At 34.2% G+C, this 22,578-nt stretch overlaps 1 long non-coding RNA gene across 1 annotated transcript; it reads left to right on the plus strand.

The window, feature by feature from the left end:
• Positions 1–1,544: 1,544 nt before the first annotated feature.
• LOC310903671 lies at positions 1,545–18,835 on the plus strand. The gene is made up of 3 exons (XR_014587669.1): positions 1,545–1,606; positions 16,240–16,318; positions 18,708–18,835. It is a non-coding gene; the product is annotated as an uncharacterized lncRNA (long non-coding RNA).
• The last annotated feature ends 3,743 nt before the right edge of the window (positions 18,836–22,578 follow it).

A 22,578-nucleotide genomic window follows, 5' to 3' on the forward strand; every position in this document is an offset into this window, starting at 1 on the left:
TCCAATGAAATACTTTGTGGTATGATTTTGTTCACTTTCATCTTCTTCATGTTTTGTATTAGAGCATTGACCTGTGTTTACACACCCCCTTATAGATAATGTTGTAAAATCTAGGGAAGACACCTAAGCAGAAGTTTTAAGTGTACGCAGCACAAAACAAGCACAAGTGTTAGATAAGGACATAGAACAAGCCACAAAATCTGTTTATGTAGTATTTTAATTTGAGCTGAAAAAAAAAAAATAAAAAATTAATCGTGGTCTAGAATAAGTAAAAAAAAAAAAAATCTGAAAAGACGACACTGAAAAGAACTCCTAAAGAAATTTCTGAAAATGTAAGGCAAACAATTAAGCCAAAGTTGGTAAGTTATTACAAAAGAAAGTTAAAAATTTTTGTTTGTCAGCAGGTCACTCTTTTTTTTTTTTTTTTTTTGAGATTGATCACGGTTTAAATATTAATGTTTTTAGTGAGTGCAAGCACTTTTATTCATTAAATGTACTATATGATGCCACCGACCTTAGTGGGAATTTAAAACAAATATACATAAACTTTTTTCAGTTAGACCTCAAGCAACCTTTATTCTTTCTGATCCAGTCATACACCAATATTTCTGCCTCTGCTGAGGATTAATTCAATGATAAATATGGAAACAAACTGGAAGCACAAAAAACAAGCAGCAAAACAGAAAAGGCCTCAGTATCCTCACTTGTGTCCAGAAGACAATATGGTTTATAAGCTTCTGATCAGGGATTTTGAACAAAGAACTGAGAAACAGATGGTGAAGCAACTCAAAAGCTGCCTCACTGCTCTCTTCCCTGCTGTAGAAACAGGCTTGTACACAGTAAGACAGCAAACTTGTTCAGGAAAAGAAGGAAAAAAAAAAAAAAAGGAAAAAGAAAAAAAAAATGAAGGGAAAAGTCACTACATATTTTACCACTGCACCACATCATAGTCCTGCAATGCAGAGATTTATTTATTACTGTCCACTTCCGAATCAGTTTTGAAAACAGTTCCTGTATTACTTTCTCCTCTGACCATAGGCAAAGGTACTAAAAATGTGTTAATGCAAGACTTGCAAACTATTTTGAAAGCACCATTCTTGTAGACAGACAAGAGTCCATGCTTTCAGGATGTGTATCTGTTCAAACTGCCAATAATTGCTAACTCCAGAATTTTCCATGTTCTTCAGTTTTTGGTGTTTTTGTTTTGTTTTTGTTTGTTTTGTTTTGTTTTGTTTGAGTGGCAATCATTGTGTACAAATATTTTGTTTCATAAACAAAGTCTTTTTGAGATTTACATGAGAGTTTCTCTCACAGCTGTCTGATGTTGTTTTCCAAGAAAATCGTTTAATCTTTAATGATAAATTGGATATAATAGTCAAATACATAATCAAGGAAACAGTTTTATTTTCACCAACTCCATCTGCCAAAACAGCAGAAGTCTTAACACTTTATTTATTTTTAAGTGAAGAAACAATAAGTTGAGTCATACTGATTTCAGCTACCTTTAAACAATGTATTAGTTCAAAATATTCTTTTTCTTCACAGTCCTACTAGCTGGTACTTTACGACAATTCTGCACTGAAGGAACAGAACAAAGAATACAGAGGTAGGTTTTCTATACATGATATATTTTTCCTCATATCTTAATACATACTCTAACAGTAAAAGTCATCATTGTGAAAATTTGTCAGTATCTAGTTCCCTAGGAACTTCCGTATTTATCTTGAACAAGCTATATGCACATAAATTTGATTAAACTTGCAGCTAACAAAAAACCTGAAGACTGTAAGTCTTACCTACAGATCAGCACCTGTAAATTTCATTTATTGCACAGTCAAGCAAATTATACTGCTTGTTGAGGCAGAATACATTGCTACATCATAGACCAAGAGTACGGCTTCACACTAAATTTAATCCAATCTAATTGTGGGCTACATTCCTAATGGGCAGTTGTAAACCCCTTGCAGATGTCAGACAGATCAGTGGACTGATTTAATGAACATGTAGCCACATGAGCTCTTGATCAGACACACAGGACACAGGTGAGGGAGATATATAGATAGTGATTACGCTGCCAGTGGCGTGGCCCATACTGGCATTAACCTGAATAAAATAGTAGATTTTTGCTTTTTCATAGTCAGATAAAGGGAATGTAAGTTTTTGGTTTTTTTTTCTGTGGTGCAGTGCAGTCTGAGCTAAGCAGGAGAACCTTCAGTAATCAAGACTGTAAACAAACGAGGATGAGAAAAGCTGGCAGTCAGTGTTCAGAGCTGTCTATTAGAAGCCTAAGGAATTCTTAGCAAATTAAGAATATTTGATAGAGAGAGCCTTTGTGTCTCCAGTCCAAAGAAGTCAGAGAGCATGCGTCTACAGTTTGAGTCACCTAAAGCCCAAAGATGTCTCTCATCTCAGTATTCTGACATGCAGAGGCATTTACCGTGATATCCTTGGAAATAACCAGTATGGTTATATATATAAATCTGACTGAGGAGTACTCTGTGCAGGTACAAAGAAAATTGTTTTTCATTTTTTCTTTTTTTCCTTTTTATTTAATCTGAACTGAAAACATGTTTATACAGACTTTTCAGATCTACAAAACATGTTCATGTTCAATGTTGACTGCCATTTTACAGGAATGAAAGCTTTTACTTTATACTGAACAGTACTTCTAGCTTGTCCTACAGTAATTTGAAGGCATCTTTCCAAATTACGAGACTTTCTCTTTCAGAAGGTAATGTGGAATCAACTATATCTAAATGCCTAGTTGCTTCACTCTCTGTCACTGCAATATGTACTGACCTGCTTGCTAGGTCCTCAAAAAGAGAAGTCTGCCTTATTGGAGAAGTCTTCTCACTGGGCTGGAAAGGAATGCCAGATCCTCACAGAGAGGATTAGAAATATGAGAAGCAAACTGGGAAACCTGAGACACAAATACCTTGTATACATATTTTCTCATATTTTGGAAAAGAAACAGTCCTGTAATATAGGGAAATTAGGCACTGTGACAGCCTGGCAAACAAACCAATGGATGGGTGGGGAAAACACTCACATTAATGCAATACTGGTTTGAAACAGTAGAGAAAAGAGGAGACTGCAGAATCTCCTTTGGGCAGCAGTGTGGTGCTGTATGCCACAGTACTGCTGCTAAAGAGCACAATCACTAAAGAACAGGAACCTCAGTTTACATGAGGTCTCACTGCTCAGCAAAAGAGGTGATACAGCCTCAGAGTTTGAAGGCAATAATTTTTAAGTGAAACATTACTGGAAAACAGTAACAGCAAGCAGCAAGTTGCTTAGCAGTATCTCAAAATGAGGTCAGAGAAGATGACTTGACATTGTCCTTGTACTTAGGAAAGCCCAGTTTGTTTCCCTATGTTATCCTAAATAGCTTTTCTTACTTTTAAATAAGCTGCTGTCAGTTACTGCCATTCATTGAGCACTTACATAGTTTACATTAGTGTTTCCCAGCTTCCAGAGTAGAGGACAATGTCCAGAATTCATTAGCAACTCTATTTCACCTCAATTTAATTTAATTAGTATGACAAATCATCATGAAAAAGGTTTGCCATGTAAATGCTTACTATGTTGCACTTTAAACATTTATATTCTATGAAAAAAAAAAAAAGATTTCCCTCCAAATATTAAAAGTGAATTTATATTCAAACGCAGTTTATTAGAAATCAGACATTTCCTGTGATATCTTGAAGCCACACACAGTGAAAGGACATTCCTAGCAGAAGTTCTCTGGATTAATGGATTAAGGCTTCATTGGCTTGCTCAAACTCAGGCTGTCAAGGAGTCCACCCAGTTTATACAGATATAAGTATCTGTATATACAGATGTACAGATGTATCTGTATATAGATATATCTTATACAGACTCGAAGTATCCCTTACTTTAAAGAGAAACATTCAACATGAGTTGTAAAACTAGCCTAAGAAGCCAACTGTAACTGAGTAGTCCACTCAGTTCTGGGCTGCACTGCAATCGATACCCTGAAAGGATTTCAGATAAACTCAAGTCACATCCTCCAGTTCCAGCAAAACAAAAGTTCATGGTAAAATACATTACAATCCTGTTCTTTTTCTGTATGGAAGAGAGATGAGGTTGTGGGGATTACAAGAGGTGGGGATCCCAGAATGATCTACAAGTGACCTTTTGGTTCTAACTCACTGACATTGAATAAAATGGATTCTGCTGTAGGCTAGGACCCATGTAGGGAGCATAGTTTAGCAGAAGTCTTAGAATCCAAGGGACAAAAAAAAAAAAAAAAAAAAAAAACCTAATCTCTCTGAAGACAAAAAGACTTTTGCTCAGCAAAACCAGAAAGCAATGGAGTTTTTTCATTGCTTATTTTTTCAAAATAAAACAAAGTACAACTTGCAAAGAAACAGGTACAGATGAAGTGTTTGTCTGCTTTGCTGAATACCATTAAACCTGAACAGAGAGTCACATTCTGATACACCCTGAAAAAGTACTTTTACTAAAATTAACATCAGGATTTCTCCAAGATCCTCGTGCTTGATCCTAGAGGCTAGCACATCTTCGTCCTAATGAAGAAACTGACGGCACAGTTTTATAGGTAAACAAACTGGCATCATGCAGAACTAAGCCCCAAATAGTTTATGCCTTCTTTTGCCTACCAGACACGTCACAGGACATCTCAATATTTTCATATTTTCAATTTATCCTTTTATCAGAAAATAGTAGCATATCCTTGAAAGATCATGAAGTGGAGTTGTATCTTTCAGTACATAGTTACTTTAAAAAAAAAAATAATAATAATAATAATAAAGTGCCTAACAGCAGCCTACTTCATTTTCCATAACTAATCCCAATTCTTGAGTATTCACATTTGCAGCATCAAAACTGGGAGAAGGCTTACACAAAATTAGCAATTTATGAAGACCCAAAGCAATGCCTTCAGGAACACCTGTGACCTGCAAGTTCAGTGAATTAGCAGATTTATGGGGCTGCTTCTCAGGTGACATCACAGCCCTGCACAAATTCATACTAACCTTAGATCTACCCATGAATGATTTATCCTGAATTGCTATGTTTACTCTGTTCTTCAGTTTTGAACATATTTTCATGAGGTAAATAAGTGATTTAAAGTCCATTTAAAAACAATACAAACCAGTAACAGTTTTTATAGTAAACTACTCTTATCTTACACAATGCTATCTATTACTGCTTCTACTTCCTAGAAACATTTTTAGTTTTATATAAAATGTTCTTTCACAACCATATGCTTGTTTTTAATAAAAAGATTTGTACAGTCTTATAAAACTTGAATTATTGCAAGTTTCAATAACCACTTTGCTCAGCAGACAGAAGGAATAGATTCCTGTACTGCTACAAGAAGCTAAATTTTAGCAGAATTTCAGTATCTATTTAGAGACTGTGTGATGGTGAAGACAGGACTTTTTCAGATCACAGATTCAATTAACTAGTAACGATTAATTACCAGGCCAAGGAATCCAAAGCTTAGTTTGCAATACTCTGATATCCATTAGAAATTATTATGGCAACATTTTATTATACTTCTCAGCCTAAGAAATACTACACTGTATTTAATACTGCCGTTCTGTTCATTTTAATTAAATCATATGTACCTGCTTTTTGACATAAAAGATGCTTATTCATTATTGAAAACAATCTAAATAATGCCTAATATGACTGTAAACTGTAACACTTTCTTAAACTATGAAGGGGCACTAACTGATACTTTATTGTAGTGGAAATTTGGACCATGCATGTGAAGTCGAGCAACACAAGTGTCAGTCAAGAAATTATTTAAAACGTCTGCTCTCTAAAAAGTATGAGGCTAAATCTCCATGCCAATTTGTGCGGTGCCATAATATGCATGAATCCAAGGGCAAAACATAACTATCCACATAGTCACTTTTCTCTTGACAGATACACATCATTCATCTTAATTCCACGCTGTAATTATATTTCAGTCACCCAAATGGAGGATTGTGTGTATATATAGTGTTGCAGTGCGTATATACAGATATGTTGCACTAAGGACCTGAGAGTTTGCCTTGACAAACTCATTTCTCTCATTTTTATGCTAAAAGGACTTTTAATAAGAACTTTTATAAGGTGCTAGGTACCCATAGAAGGAAGAATTAACTAGAATCTCTACTGTGAATTCCAGCCACCTCATAGCTCCTTATTTTTAGAATCTTCTTCCTACCAAGAGAGGATCAAAATAAGGAATACATATCTTTTACCTGCAAAATTAAGATAGTAATGCTTCCTGCACCATTTACTTGTCTACAGTATATAGCTGGATTAGAAAACTCATGCAGGCAGACTGTTTTCTGCCTTAGTTTTCCAGGGTGCCAGCCAAGTGAGTAACACTCTTAGACTGGGACAATGCTACTTCATTTTAACTTCAGCTCTGCTTTTCAACACTTTGCTATTATACTTCACCATATTCTTATATCCATTATACTACTGTGTCTCAAAGTAAATCCTATCAGTTAATCATCCCACCATAAAACCTACAACAGTAACATCACATACTTTAATCAATCTTCTTGAAGATTTCGCTTGTGTTAGTTGTAAAGCCTAACAGGAGGAAGATACAGCTTAAACCCAACAGTAGATGCTTTTAATACTTCATGTTAAATTCACTGTTGTTATATGGTGCCATATTTGTAGAAACACAAGTAAATGAACATTTTTCTTTCCTTATTTACTTGAGATACAGCCACAGTCTTTTCATAGGTAAAATATCAAGAGAAATGTATTGTTGCCATAACAACTACATTAAATAATATTGTGGTAAAAAAAAAGTCTTCCACGAGTGTTTTCAAGTGATAAGCTAATTTTAAAATGGTCACAAAAAAGCCCTCGAAAAATAAAATAAGATATGGTGGAATATGAGCCTAATACTACAGAAGTGTTACTATAGTAACCTAAGTTGTGAAGCACTATTCATGCAGCATGTTCCTGAACAGATAAATCATCCTCATTAACAGTAAGGTACATCTTTGCAAGAAGTTGGTAGAGTAAAAAATGTCACAGACTCTCTAGATATGCTCACGTCATTACATGTGTTTTTGTCTGAAACAAGATTTTAAAATAAACAAAAAATAACAACATCCTGAATATATCCAAAGAATAACAGCTGTGTTTAACTACACACAAATTTGTATCAGTTTTGTGACTAAGTAATAAAACTCCAGAAACTCCAGAGTATGATTCTCAGTATTTTTAACAGGTTGAACTGAATCTCTATGTGACACATCACATATCTGATGAAATTTCTTTTGTACACAAGAATTCATTCATGAATTCCTTAATCTCAATGGTTAATTTCAATGATTTATCAGTCCAACATCTATATTTGCCTTTGATCATTTGACTAAATTGTATTTCAGGATTTTATTGTGTTAACTGGCAAAGACAGAACCAACCAGTTTGGCTGTTTCTCTTCATTTTCCATAGGCAAAAACAACTAATTTTCAAATTGAAATATCAGTGACAGTCAAAATCTCTCCTTAATACAATCATTTCTTAAAATAGACAGCATGAAATAGATGTCTGCACTATTCTCATAAATTAAATATTAAACCAGTACTGCTTGAGATCTGTCTCAAATGAGTTTTAGATAGATCCATAAACAGTCCAGCTTTCAAGAATGTTCCTCAGCAGTTCGTCCTCAAATGTTAGCATTGGTTTCCAGATAATCATACTTTTGTAATGTCATACAAAATTAAGAAGTGCATGTACTCAAACTTGCCTCAGCCTAATTAATGGTATTATTTTTAGACAAGTTACACAAAACAGAAAAATATCCTTAAATCTGACATTATTTTGCGTGATGAGGTATTAATATAAATTAAATAATACCCATATGGTTTAAAGACCATTCATAAAGTTGTTCTAAATTCCATTGGTTTCAAACAGATATTAAGTTAATCATTGGTAATAGCAGACATGGGCAACATAAGTAAGATCTTGGACAATAAACTGAATCTAGCTGTAGCAACTGAGGGCAATGCTGCAGCAACTTATGACATACTATCTGATTCCCACATCAGTCCCTGAACAACTGCAGAATGCACATCTCGTCAGGATTATATATCATGGCTTAACTTGGTTATCACACATTTACTAAACCACAGTTTGAGTGCATGCCCTCAGGCTACAGTAAAATCAGGTTAGTACAACCAAGAATATGTCTTGTTACTTTCCATGGCCAGATGTATAAACAACTAAATATAAGGTCAAGAGGTTTTGTTTCTTTTTGTTATTTGTTTTTTCCCTTGAAATTAAAGCAATATATTAAATTACTGAATTCAAAACCAGTATGGATTAATTTTTTTCTTATATCATCTTTCTCCATTTCACAAAAATAAGACCAGAATGGATCTCTGAGATGTCAGTACAAAATATGCCAGGCCATTGGATTTACCTGCACAGCTGGCAAATTGTCTACTAGTTATCAATGCTATATTTTATAAGCTGTGTTTTTTGTACCTGACATTTACAAGAGCAATGAAAGAAATTTGAGAGATGACCAAATACGCTATTGATAGAAAAATAACCCTTCCCCACAAACTCGTTAATTTTAGATTAGCCTACAGTAGCGGCAAAAGGTCAGAATAACACTGAAGTGATGATTCAGGTGAACAGTAGGAAGAGTGTAATCCACAGTAACAGAAAGATATAAAGTAATATACTCAATACATAGACAACTGACAGTTGTAAATCCCAGTATCTATTACAGTTGATTTTCTATAACATCTCAAAGAATATTACTGACATGTCTTTAATGCCTTTGTTATTGTCTAAAATATCAATTATATTAAGAAAATGTATCCAGGCATCATAAGCTTGATAAACTAACTCTCTCAACTAACTAAACATAACTGTCATTCTGGGCAGAGTCTGTGCATTTATTGATTGAAACAAAACAAAACCATTAGTTCTGATAAACCCTGTTTAAAGGATAGTTGGTAAATTATTCCTTTGTGTCAAAGGATAAAAATGTCATTATTTAAATAATGTCATTATTATATAAAAAATGTCATTATTTACATAGAACTGGCAGGAAAATCAGAAAAACAATCAAATGTTTTTGCTCTCTCCCTCTGTTGTTCCTGCAACGATTAGTATGCAAGCAAGCACTTGTAAAGCTGCTCGTAACATACCTGATGCTCCTGATAAAGAAACAGGAAATAAATAGACAATGCCCCACCGATTCGTATCCAGCAATGTTATTTGTGAGAAGACATTTTTGGCAATATGAAAAAAAAAGCTTCAAAGAAAATATAACAGATCATGGAGAAGACAGAAATAAGGGCAAAAAGGAGGTGAAAAGAAAAAAAAAAAACAAACAAAACTTTTTTGTTGACTAATCCTAAATGACATCAAATTCACCCCATATTCAAATGATGATATACAATCTCCTCCCCTTCCCAAAACAGAAATCAAAAACTCAAAAAGATATTTCAGATGGATAAACTAATACACCACTGAAATAAAAATTGTGAAAAGAAATATAAAAAGCAAAAGGGTGGAATGGATAAAAACTGTATTTCTGCTATATATTAGCTGTGTACTAAAGTCATAAAAAGATGATTTATCCTTTCTCTAACAGTATTTTCTTCTTTTCTCTAAAAAATGATTCATAACACTTTCAGAATGGATAAAATTTTTAAATTGATTTTTTTTTTCAATTTCTTCCCCAAAAAAAGAAAAAGAAACCTAAGGAACTATACAGAGGACTATTCAGTGTCCATAATCCACCCTCTCTTTTCTGATTTATCCTGACTTTTTAATCCATGAAATTACAGAGAAAATATCTCTGTATTGTACAGATACAGGAGCCAATTTTGTTAAACTTCAGAATAGAAAAGCTATCAGTTTTACTGCTCTTAATTAATGTTTTATCCACCACAAGTGTATGCTAGGTAAATTAGTTTCGTAAACACACTACTGAGATTTAACGTGCAAATATTCATAAATGAGAAGTTAGTTAAGAAAAAAGATTTCTGTCTCTATATGTCTCAAGGTAAGCAGACAAGGTCTTAGGGTCAGTAGAGAAAAGAAAGATGCAGAAAGATGAAATGTGAAATTGCATAAATTAAAAAGTGAAATGAATGTCACATCTATCTATGACACATCCAGGAGTATTTCTGTAACAGGTAAACCTTCTCAAACATTCCAAAGTTTTTACTTGAATTACTGGAATAATGATGAAAGTTAAAAAGCTTAGTAGATAACCTAGTTTATACTTCGTACAGTGTCAGAAAAGGACTGCAGTTTGCCAGACCACAATGTAGCTTTTTAGTGGAGCAGTCAGAGGGGCATCATCTCCAGGATGTTCTCATTTGTCACTGTGGGGTGGGGAGGTCTCACCATGCAAATGGCTCTCCTGCCATGGCTGCACTCCTTGACTTCTGGGGTCAGTCTTATTCCACAGCTTCCACAAAGGGTTGTGGACGAACACATCCCAGTAATGTCTAATATTTAATCAGTGACACAGGATTCTTTTTCTATTTCTTCTCTACTTAGATTACACTACACAATCCAATACACAATCTCTTACCCCCCAAACCATATTTTCATTGCCACTGCATACAGTCTGCATACTAGATACAATAACATTTTCTAGTATTATTACCATATTTTAACAAAACACTTCACTACTTTGCAAAAAAAGTTTAATTGGGGTTTGGGGGCAAAAGCATTATGTATCCAGCTAAAGAATGTAAGTTTTACAAGACTTAAAGGTTTACAAGATTATGCAAGATTTAAAGGTGATGTAGTAGAGAGCTAGAGATGTATATAATTTAAGTTATTGTTAGGAAAAACAAAACAAAACAAAAATTATAGGAGTTTTATAAGCTATTTAGAACAAGGGCTGCATTTTGTAGCTTACACAATACCTATTATTCTATCAGTGAAATCAAAATAATCAATGCTGTAAACTACATTTCAAAGTAGAGGAATAAAGACAAAAAACTCAGCTGATGTCACATGCTCACTAAACTTCAATCTAACGAGTGATGATAATTGGTGATTCTTTAGCTGTAACACATTTCTCAGATGTTGTTCCCTCTCCCTATCTAGGAGAGAGCTGTTGCATGTCAAACTCTTCAGAAACTAAATTCTGTTAATTTGCCAGATCTGAATAACACTGACATTTACACTGCAAGTCTCAGTTTACTCAACACTTTTCTAAAAGATATAGTTAAGCAGTCTTCTTCAAATTTTCATTTTGGAATCCACTGGTATTTTATGTTATAAAGATGTGATGAGTTTGTTCCAATTTGTTCAAGAAGAGGCTCAAAGTCCTTTTATGTCCATACGCTGCAGAATAATGTGTTTAACAAATCTATAAATCCAAAATCTTGTAGCAACATTAACACACACAAAAAATGAACCTACTATAAAAAAATATCCACATAAACAAGTCTTTCATAGAAAAAAAAACACATGTAATTCCACCACAGAACACAACATTCAGAGCTACTGCTTCTTGCGTATTACCTGCCCAAATGAAATCTTTCAGTGTTATTTAATGATTCACACTGATATAGGAACAGAACAGATTTTTTAACAGCATCTTCCAAAAATCTATTAAAAATAGCCACATGAAAACGATGAAAATGATTTAAATCTTCCACCAGGAAACCCATTACAGAACTATCTTCATTGTATACCCTGGTGCTAACAGAACATGTTAATATAATCCCTCCTTTAATGAATTAAAATATAATTTATTTTTAATTAAAAGATACTGTTTCTCTTTTACGGCTGTGAACCTATAACTGAACCGTACCAGTATTAGAACACTTGGTCCACCCAATCTCATTCTCCATACTAGGTAAATATGCTTCACAACAGGTTTGATCTCTGTCCCTGATCCCTCCAAACAGAATTAAATGCCTAATTTTTTCCTCCTGGTTACCAACAGAAGCAAATGTTTTTTACTTCTTAATCCTTTCTATTGGAAAAAAGGAAACTAATCTTCCCAGTTAAGGAGGTGAAGCATATAAATCACTTCCCCCGTTCTTCCCAGCAAATACAAATTGTAAATCACAGAACTTAAAATCTACTTATATTTTGCATGAGAATTTTGTCTGCAACCCATAAAATCTGGCCGTGAAGTCAAAGAGGATTTTGCCAGGCTTGGCACTGGAAGAACAAATTATATTTTTGTTGAACATTTTGTGCATCTGTGTATCCTAATTCTTATTTATTCTTCTCCTGTAGTAGTCTTGCAAATGATTTCTAATGGTCTATAAAGTGAAATTTTTTAATGTGTAGAGTTTAATTTACTTTGAAATAAGAACATATAGTGGCAAATATCTAAAACTCATAAATGAAGTGAAAATGTATATATCATTAAAAATTATTTAATGAAGGAGTATATGAGAAGTAGGGACTAAATGTGATGAGAGAGAAAGGGCTGTATCTACAGCACAAATAATACCCAGAATGGTTTGCATTTCAGATTACTGCTCTGCCAAAACTCAGTCTCTTCTCCACTGGTTTTCTAGCTTTCACAAATTCTAAGTGACCTTTCAAGCAATTTCTTTCTGTTCAGTTGTCTTTTAACACCAGACAATACACAAAGTAGCAGAACAGACCCTTCTCTTTCATTTTCTGTAATATGATAAGCAGCTACTGTTCAATTAAAGATAGAACCTTGACCTGAATACTTTGGTGCTTTTAAAAAACAGCACCAGTAAGGACATAATAAATAATAAAAATAATAAAAAACATTACAAAACTTCTTTGAACAATTTTTACCTCTTTGAAAAATGGCTACTTGACTATCACTATGAACAGATTAGTTTTGAAATAATGATTTGCAGAATGCAGATCGGTTATTTAGCAACTGGAAAAAAAACAAATATTGAGAAGAGGCAACGTTACTAGATTCCAGTACAACTAAATATATAAATGCATGACACACACATGTAACAATAAGAGTAGATGCACTGTATGAAACCCTTATTAAAATAAGCAAAGACAATACCAAACAATGGCTCAGTTTGGGCATGAATAATCTAGGGATTCAACATAAAATCTCCTACCACAGTAGTTTTATTGCAGGTAATTCACTTTTGCATGACACAGATTATTGTTTTTGATGAACTCTTCCAGTGCCATTCACTTTAAGCACAAGAGCCTGAATAAACAGTATTAAGTAGACAGCTTAACTGCTTTATGTAACTGAGGTCCCATTCTTGACCATGTTCTCATTTTCTTTTAAATATATCACTGACAGCAAGAAAGAAGAAGAGAAATCTATGCTGGGTAAAAATGAAGTCTGCTAGGGTAAATAGGTGTAATTTTATTAAGATAAATGGAGCTGAACCAATTTTCAGCTTCACTGAAGTTTATAGAGATGACGAAAGAATGCATCCCTTGTTTTATAAAAGGAGAGAAGAATGTTAGTATTTGGTAAAAAGGCCTAATGTTAAAATTCAACTACATCATGATTTCAGAGATGCAATATAATAGGATTTATTTCCTGAGCATTCTGTGAAGAGCTGGGAGTGTAAGACTTGAAATGTAGAGTTATTTTTACGTAGAAATGCTGCTTGATCATTCCCTTCAGCTGATTTTGTTTTAGAAGAGTTAGGCTACAGATTTAAATTCTCTGCAGAAATTCTTTGGGATTTCTGAGAAAATTACCAGTAATACAAGTTGAAAAGAGCATCCTAGTGGAACATGAAGAGGTTCCTAAAATAACTGATTGACTTTCAAATAAAATTAATTGAATTAATGCCTGCTTCCTTACTGGAGGTAACATCAGCTCACTATTTGTTTTCATGACTAAAACAAAGTTCTCTACTAATGATAGAGAAAGGCAAAGCATATGTGTTACACACACAGTCACTTCAAATTACTCAGTGAGCAAATAATGAAATTGTTGCAGGTATTATTAGATCTCTTATTTCTCTGGAAATAGTAGGTCAGTACATTGGAATGGTTATGAAAATAAAACTAATATCCAATATGAAATGTGGAATTGGTTTCTTTTACTCTGCATAATGAAAAAAAAATGTTTCATATCTATTCAGAAGTTTTTAGCAGGAGTTGCAAGTCGTTTTGACCACTGACGGTGGTGGCCAACTTGACTACTTGATTAAATGCTGCTACCATCACTCAGACTTTAAGAAAAAAATAAAATAAAATAAAATAAATAAAATAAAATAAAATAAAATAAAATAAAATAAAATAAAATAAAATAAAATAAGATAAAATAAAATAAAACAAAATAAAACAAAATAAAACAAAATAAAAGTTGTACATGAGCCAGTTTGGTTTTCTTTGCCTTCCTATCACTTCCTCCGGAGGCAGACAAATTCAAAAACTCCTTAGGAATCACTCTTTTTGTTCTACCTTCTAAATGCTTACATATCTAAGCAGTCACACTAAACAGTATGATTGCAACAGTTCCCTTACAGATGAACATGCAAAGGTTGAACACTCTTTTGCCAGGTATTGCATTTTCCAGTGTCCACTTCATATCATAGAATACTTTTGGGTAGAAAGGGACCTTAAAGATCATCTAGTTCCAACCCCCTGCCATGGGCAGGGCCACCTTTCACTAGACAAGGTAGCCCAAAGCCCCATCCAACCTGGTCTTGAACACTGCCAGGGATGGGGCACCCACAGCTTCTCTGGGCAACCTGGTCCAGTGTCTCACCACTCTCATCATGAAAAATTTCTTCCCAATATCTAATCTGAAATCTACTCTCTTTTAGTTTAAAGCCATTACCACTTGTCCTATCACTACACTCCCTGACAAAGCGTTCCTCTCCAGCTTTCTTGTAGGCTCCCATTAAGAACTGGAAAGCCACTATAAGGTCTTCGCAGAGCCTTCTCTGAGAAGGAGAGGTGCTCCAGCCCTCTGCTCATCCTCACGGCCCTCCTCTGGACTCGCTCCAACAGGTCCATGTCCTTCTTATGGACCCAGAACTGATGCAGTTCTTTAGGTGGGGTATCACAAGAGTGGAACAGAGAGATGGAAAAGGAAGTTTCAGGTCCTCACACTTTCTCTGTTCCCTGAAAAACTAGAGGCATTAAGGGAGAGATTATGAACATTCCCAACAGCTCCCTAGAGAGCACATGCTAAAGATTAGCAGTATCTTGCTTCGCACTCAATTATAGAATTTAGCTAGGAGAGATTTTGAAGGAGGTCTTTAAGCACATAATGCCAAAGTTTTAGAAGGTAATTCTGGGCAGTAAAGATATAGCTATAAGTCCCTGCTATTCCTACTTAGTTTTAATTTAGAAATAGATAATTAATAGAATAGTGAATTCCTTAACAAAGGAATTAAAATATTTATAATAGAATTCTCTTCACTTAAAATTCCTGCACACATAGCAAGAGTCCCTGTCTGAAAATGCTGTTTCAGAATGATATATTTAATATGTTAAATTCAAAGTTTAAAAAGGACAGATAATTCCCATTTCATTTAAAATACAAAATTTAAACTGCAACCTAGTAGTTATTCAAACTGTTTCAACTGAGGTATGTTATGCTGATTACAAAAATTGCAATAATATTTTTAAATAAAATTTGTAATTCTAATTATCATTGGCTTTCTGTCAAGTACGGTAATTAGGGAAGTTGTCAATGTCAATCCTATTATTCTTCTTGATAATGAAATTATTTAAACATCAACCAAACATGAATGTTCTATTTTTACTTGGAGTACAGTATTAATGTAGAGAGCATAATTACTGTTAAAATCATCATAGTATTTAATAAGTGGATCTCATCAACCAAAATTATCTACCTAAATATCTGAATACAGGTGTTCATGATTAAAAGTTTAGAGAGAGATGTATGGACATCTTAAGGTAACCTAAAAGTTTCTAGTTAGCTCTTAAGGTACTGAATAGCTAGAAATGGCATAGGAATCCTTGAAGCAAATCTTCCAAAGAAGAAACACGTTCTAAGACTACTGATGACTTTAAGTGTCGCTTTAAATGAGACCATATATTGCATCAAAATGATTGGTAAAGGACTGTAACTGAAGGGACAAACCGCACAAGTATCTTCAGGATTATACTCCTTGTTATTTTGTTACTTGTTACTTCTTACTTTGTTACTTGTTACTTTATATGCCCCGTTACTTTTTTAAGACTAACTGAAAACAGAAGACAGGCATCACCTCCTTTGCCATCGCACTCCACGTGAGGTATTGTGACAAAGAATATTCTGAAATGGCTTTGGTCTCCCTCTCTCAGGGTGAAGCATGCAACTATTTCCACCTCTGTCGAAACAGCAAGGACCTTCCCAGGTGAAGAAGTTGAAAAGCACAAAAAAGTAATGCTTCTTTTCTGCGCTAACATCTGGTGATTTGCAGAGTACCATGTGTGTCACTGAAATACTACATTAAGCAGATTAATGAGGTCTACCATATATACATTACAAATGCAAGCGTGCACATATATGCAAATATACATTCTTACACGTGTGAATATTATGTATAACGGAAAAGAAAGAAAACAAAGAGCCACATGAAAATTCTGGCTTTTTCTACTTGGTAACTTAGCAATCCTGAAGTTGTATATTATAGAAATGCAGTTTGAAAAATGTCATGCATATTTGGGACTTTGATCCTTTGCTAATATCATTTTCAAGTATATTTGGTGTACACAGAGGAGTAATTTGGTCTTTATATGTGCACTGAATACACTACTTTGTTACCATCCACATTATTTTCAGTAAGTTCAATACCTTACAAACAATCTTTCCTCTTTTAATACTCTCTAAAGTATATTTAAGGATCATTCATTCTATACATTACAGTCACAAAAAAATCCGCTCTTATCTATTCTTGCAAAATGTACAAAGTTAAAAAGGAATGAGACAGAAAAATTAGAATAAGAAGAAATTACTTCTTATTCTTCTGAGCCTCTTACTTCTTACTTCTTCTGAGCCTCATGTATAGTCATGAATTTATTCATCATTTAGAATTATGGACGAATTCAGTAGGTGAGCAGTGCTGGCCTAAGAAATATCTAATTCTTAGAACAGATAAAAGGGAAAACAGGTTTGTAAATCACTTCAAAATCCATGAACAATAGTTTGAGTTTAGCTTTTTACCATTCTTCTCATACTAAAGGACTTCAACAAAGAATGAAACACAATTTATTCAGAAAAATAGTCCAAAACTTGGTTTGGAAGGAAAATGCTGTATTACATCTGGAGAAATGCTTATTAATAAACACATTAAGACAATTTCACCTAGTATGTTCTAATGATAAGCATAAGGTGAGAAATTCTACTGTTAGATCAATACACTCTTCCATGCATCTCTGTTGGCTTTTCTGCATGACAACATAAAAGCACACTATGTGTGGCATTCTGCTTTGGGTTTCTACAAATACTCATAGAGACACAAGTATGAAATAAAAAGGAAAAAAATAAGGGAATTTTAATCTTCAAACTTTCTTCCGTATTTTTTTTCCCATTAAGTAAAACATTTAAAGAACTACAATTGAGACACTGTACACTACTTAAATTCCTAATGAATTTGCCTACATGGTAGCAGAACTCAAAAGGAGCAACCTCCTAGAAGTACTGTTACTTAAAGGAGACAGCTGCAGATGACAGGGTTCTTGAATACTTATGATGCTTTGAGGACCTGATTTAGACAGATGCCTGAGCACAATCTGCCCTTTTACAAAAACGGTATATTGAGCTAACCTGAACAGTATGATTAGACAATGTCATTAGCACTTTCAACTGGTTTAACATGAAGCAACAAAACTGTTCTAAAATAGAAAATATTCACAGAGGTTTTTATTCAGAGAGGTTTCAGAAACCTCTCCTAAGAGTAGGTTCCTTACGAGGGCTTTTTGTTTTGTTTTGTTTTTTGTTGTTGTTGTTTTCACTGTTGTTTTGTTTTGTTTTTCCAGGTGTTTCCACTAAGGAGTCAGGTGTCTGACTCCATCCAAAAAGAATTAGAAAAAACTTTTTTTCGTTAACGTGTTACAACTTCTACAGCAAAAATTGACAATTAAGAACATAGTTCTCAAAAGAGCTATGAAAATCATTGAATCATTATGGTTGGAAAAGACCCTCAAGATCATCTGGTCCAACCATCACCCTACTACCAATGTCACCCACTAAGCCATGTCCCTAAGCACCACGTCCAACTTTTCCTGGAACACCCCCAGGGATGGTGATGCCATCACTTCCCTAGAAAACCTGTTCAAATACCTGACTACTCTTTCTGAGAAGAAATGTCTCCTAATTTCTAACTGAAGCTTCCCCTGGCACAACTTAGGGCCATTCCTTCTAGTCCTATCACTAGTTACCTGTGAGAAGAGGCCAACCCCAGCTCCCCATACCTTCCTTTCAGGTAGTTGTAGAGAGTAATAAGGTTTTCCCTGAGCCTCCTTTTCTTCAGACTAAACAACCCCAGTTCCCTCAGCTGCTCCTCCTAAGACTTGTGTTCCAGACACTTCACCTGCTTTGTAGCCCTTCTCTGGACACGTTCCAGGGCCTCAATGACTTTCTTGTAGTGATGGGCCCAAAACTGAACACACTACTCAAGGTGCGGTCTCACCAGAACAGAGTACAGGGGAACAATCACCTCCCTGGTCCTGCTGGCTACACAATATACATATATACAAAAAAAATTAACTTACCTACTGCATCACTGTTTAAGAATCACATCTAATTCTCTTTATCTGTCCTCATTTAGTTGTCACTTCAGCTCTAGATGTCTGCAGGAATGCGAGAATCTTTCAGAGGACATGACTTGTACCCCAGCACTGGTGATTGGTTGGGAAAGCATTGATTTGGAAAGCTGAAGGTTCACAGAAAGACCTTTAAGGAAATAGAAAGTATAATAAAAATATTAACATTTATGTAGAGGAAATTATATTTTATTTGCCTTAGTATGACTGTTTTACTGTTGCACACATATTCCTTCCTGTGTTTCACCCACTAACCATTTAAAGTCTATGAGCACAAGCAGACACTTTGAGATCAAAATGTTTTTGCTTGCAACTGGTAAAATTGTTCCTCCAAACCAAAACTAAATCTCATTCTTCCTCGATGTGTATGTAAGTTATAACCTTTCCTCTTGTCAATTAAAAATCTCTAAGCAAACTGCAATTGCAATTTATTATCTTTCTTATTAAAGAACGACATGCCTTGGTATTAATGTTTCAGCATGATCTAGAAAGAAAGACTAACTTTCCGTACATTTGGTTGGAATGTCTCTAAACTGAAGGAAATGCAACAGGAACCGCCAAACATTTTTCCCCACAACATGTAGCTGCACAAACCTTGGCCATGTCAGGTTACAGGTCAGAACTCTTACCATTACTAAAGAGAAGGATTTCTTTGCATATCTCACTGAGCAACACCAATAAATTATCACATGCACCAAAGAGTACCTGTCACACTTGCTTACAGCACTGGTACCAGAAGGATATCCCAATAAACTAATGACAAGATTCCAGTTTAGAAACACAGCAATGACTGTTTTGTTTTATATATATACTGTGAAACAAAAAGTAAAACAATTATCATTTCATCTAGACATATTTCTGATGTTGATGTAATCCCAGAAACTGCAATTTAGTTTTCAGGAAAGATTGTCTTCGGTAACCTAGTGCATGTACAGTAGAATGTGGGGAAAAGCTGACCTTCTGAAGTTCAGCCATGACTCTTCTTAGCTCTCCCATGAAACAAAGTAGGGGAACATAGAACTTATGATCTTGTATGTTATTATGACTTGGAAAACTAACAATATTTTGTCAATAGTTGCTCAGTGAGGAAAACAGCTGCAGGAGGAAAAGGGCTTTAGTTCATCTTTCAGTTAATTAAATATCAAAATATGCATTTGTACTAAATTCCAATATGTCACGTGAAGTACAGAGTTTGTAAATTTTAAGGTGGCAAGTATTAGGTCCAGGATGTCCAATGACCTCGAAATATAAACAAAGGCAAATAAAATACATAAGAATAAAAACGAAGTTCAACATTTTCTAAAGTAAATGAATGAGTCAATAAAACAATACATACCGCATATGGATTTTAGTTGCTTAGACTAAAATGGCAATATAATAAAAAATGTTATTCTTTCTTGTATTACTGAAGCTGATTGAATTAATATCCGAAAATCTTCCTTTGAAATCATGTTAATAAAGAATTACTTTACCATCGATTCAGATAAGAATTTATTTACTTATGAGTTTGTGAACTACAATAATAAAATTCTTCATCAAGTAAGACATTTATACTATCTAAAGGAAAGAACTACCATAAACATAAAACCAGCAACTCCTCCCCAAAATCCAAGGCATCACCAGTTTGCCAACTAGTCGATAGTCATAACGATTTTAGAAATACAATGATTCCAGCACTAATAATATCACCATTTCAATAGCTCATTTAGTGAAAATTGCTATGGTAAGATCTCCATGTCTGAGAATGTATTACTTTAATTTTAAAAAATATATTCAACATTATTTCAATACTATGGGAAAACTGTTTCTTCAAAAAGGTTCAGATGTACTTTCATATTTATGGATATATCAAAAAAAATATTTAAAAAGGAATGCGTGTATTTGGAAGAAAAAAAAAAAAAAGCAAGATTAGACTCATTTTTCAGTTTCTTGAAACTGAATTCAACTGCTATCACTGGCTTGATTTCAGAAGTGCCTTCAAACAAGGAGTCCAATTTAAAAGGTTGCCATCTTGAAGGCAAAAGAAGATAATGACTCAATGACTATGAGTGCTTAAAGTGCCTCCTCTTCAGATACCGATTAGGCATACTGTTTCCGTATATTTCAGGCAAAAAATGCATCAGTGAAAGCAATACTTTTGAAAAAATGTATCTGAAATAATTAAAAAGGAGTACAAATAGAACCTGCACTTACTAAAACAAACAAACAAACAAAAAAAAAACAGTTGCTACCCACACTAAATGCACTACTAAAAAATAAATAAATAAATACATAAATAAATAAAAGAGGGAAAAAGAGCAAGAGAGAACTACAGCTAAAAAAACGGCCCCAAACACAATAACTACTCAAATGTCTAGATGTTGGTATGTCACTGGTTATAGTACGTATAGTATGTATAGTCCCACTAATCTTTAAATTATTTTTGGATAGCTAAGTCTGGTAGCCAGTTTCAAGAGCAACAACAAATAGGACCTGCTGAAGTATTAATTAAAAGATACTAATCACTAAAAATAAGAACAAAATAAGAGAAGTAAAGTTATCGATGTACTTTTCTAAGGGGAGAAAACAGCTGACCCCAACTGATCAAAGGGATATTCCATAGCTCAGCATTAAAAGTTGGTAGAAAGGAGGAGGGAGGGTTGAGGGATATTTAGAGTTATGGCATTTGTCTTCCCAAGTAACTGTTACATGTGATGAAGCCCTGCTTTACTTGAAATAGCTAAACATCTGCCTGCTGATGGAAAGTAGGGAATGAATTCTTTATTTTACTTTGCTTGCATGTGCAGATTTTGCTTCACCTGTCAAATTGCTTTTATCTCAGCCCACGAGTTTTCTCACTTTTATCCCTCTGATTCTCTTCCCCATCCCACTGGGGAAGAGAGAGCGAGCAGCTGTGAGGTACTTAGCTGCCTACCAGGGTTAAACCACAACAGTACGTTAAATGTAAAGAGTATTTTTCAGAATGACTGAAAACATTAGTGTTATTAAGTAGGAGGTATATAAACAAACCATCAGTGTAACAGTTATTTTTCACATTGAGAGGAAGTTCTTCCTATACAAATGTCATTTCTTTGTTTTTAACTGCAATTTTGTTGCCAAAAAAAAAAAAATCTTTATGAAAGCCTACTGGATGGCATGGTTTTGTTGATATAATTTTAGAAATCATTTAATTACATTTTGTATTTCTTGTGAATTTATGTCCTATGAGTTGTTTTCATTAACCCCAGGATAAATTTTTTTCAGTACTTGGGTTTCACACTTTTGCTTCAGAAATTTTCAGATCTTGCTCTTGTGTTAGACTTCTCTGTTCCATCTTTACACACACACACAAAAAAAAAAATGGCATGCTGAATCTTTGTTATATATTAAACACTTATAATACAGACAAACATTTGGGTTTCTCTGTGTTAGACTTGTACTAAAAGTATTACGGACTACTACCACTTTGTTATAAAAATTGCCAGGAATAAAATTCTCAGTGATCACTCATTGCCCTGCTCTCATTACTACACAGTCTTCAATGGAATCAATTTCCTTATAAGAAAACTTGGTCCAAAACAATAATAAATAAAAAAAATAATAATAGGGAGGAGATTCTAAAAATGGGGGACAATGTATTTTGGGGGGGCAAAACTAACATTAATAATTAAACACCTACAGTTTTAACAACAGAATATCTCTAATACTATATCAATTTCTTGGCTTTATAGCTAGATTCAAAACTAAATTGTAAATGTTTCCTCTGCTGTTACCATAAACTATTTTCACCTCATTTTTGCTTACTGGAATAATCAGCACCGAGAAAAGCCATTAGTTTGCAAGTTCTGGCAGCTAAACACAGCTTAAGCAGCTTAGCCTCCTATAGCCACAATGAAA

This window comes from Anser anser (assembly GCF_964211835.1).
Source record: "Anser anser genome assembly, chromosome: 8".
NCBI classification, from domain to species: domain Eukaryota; kingdom Metazoa; phylum Chordata; class Aves; order Anseriformes; family Anatidae; genus Anser; species Anser anser.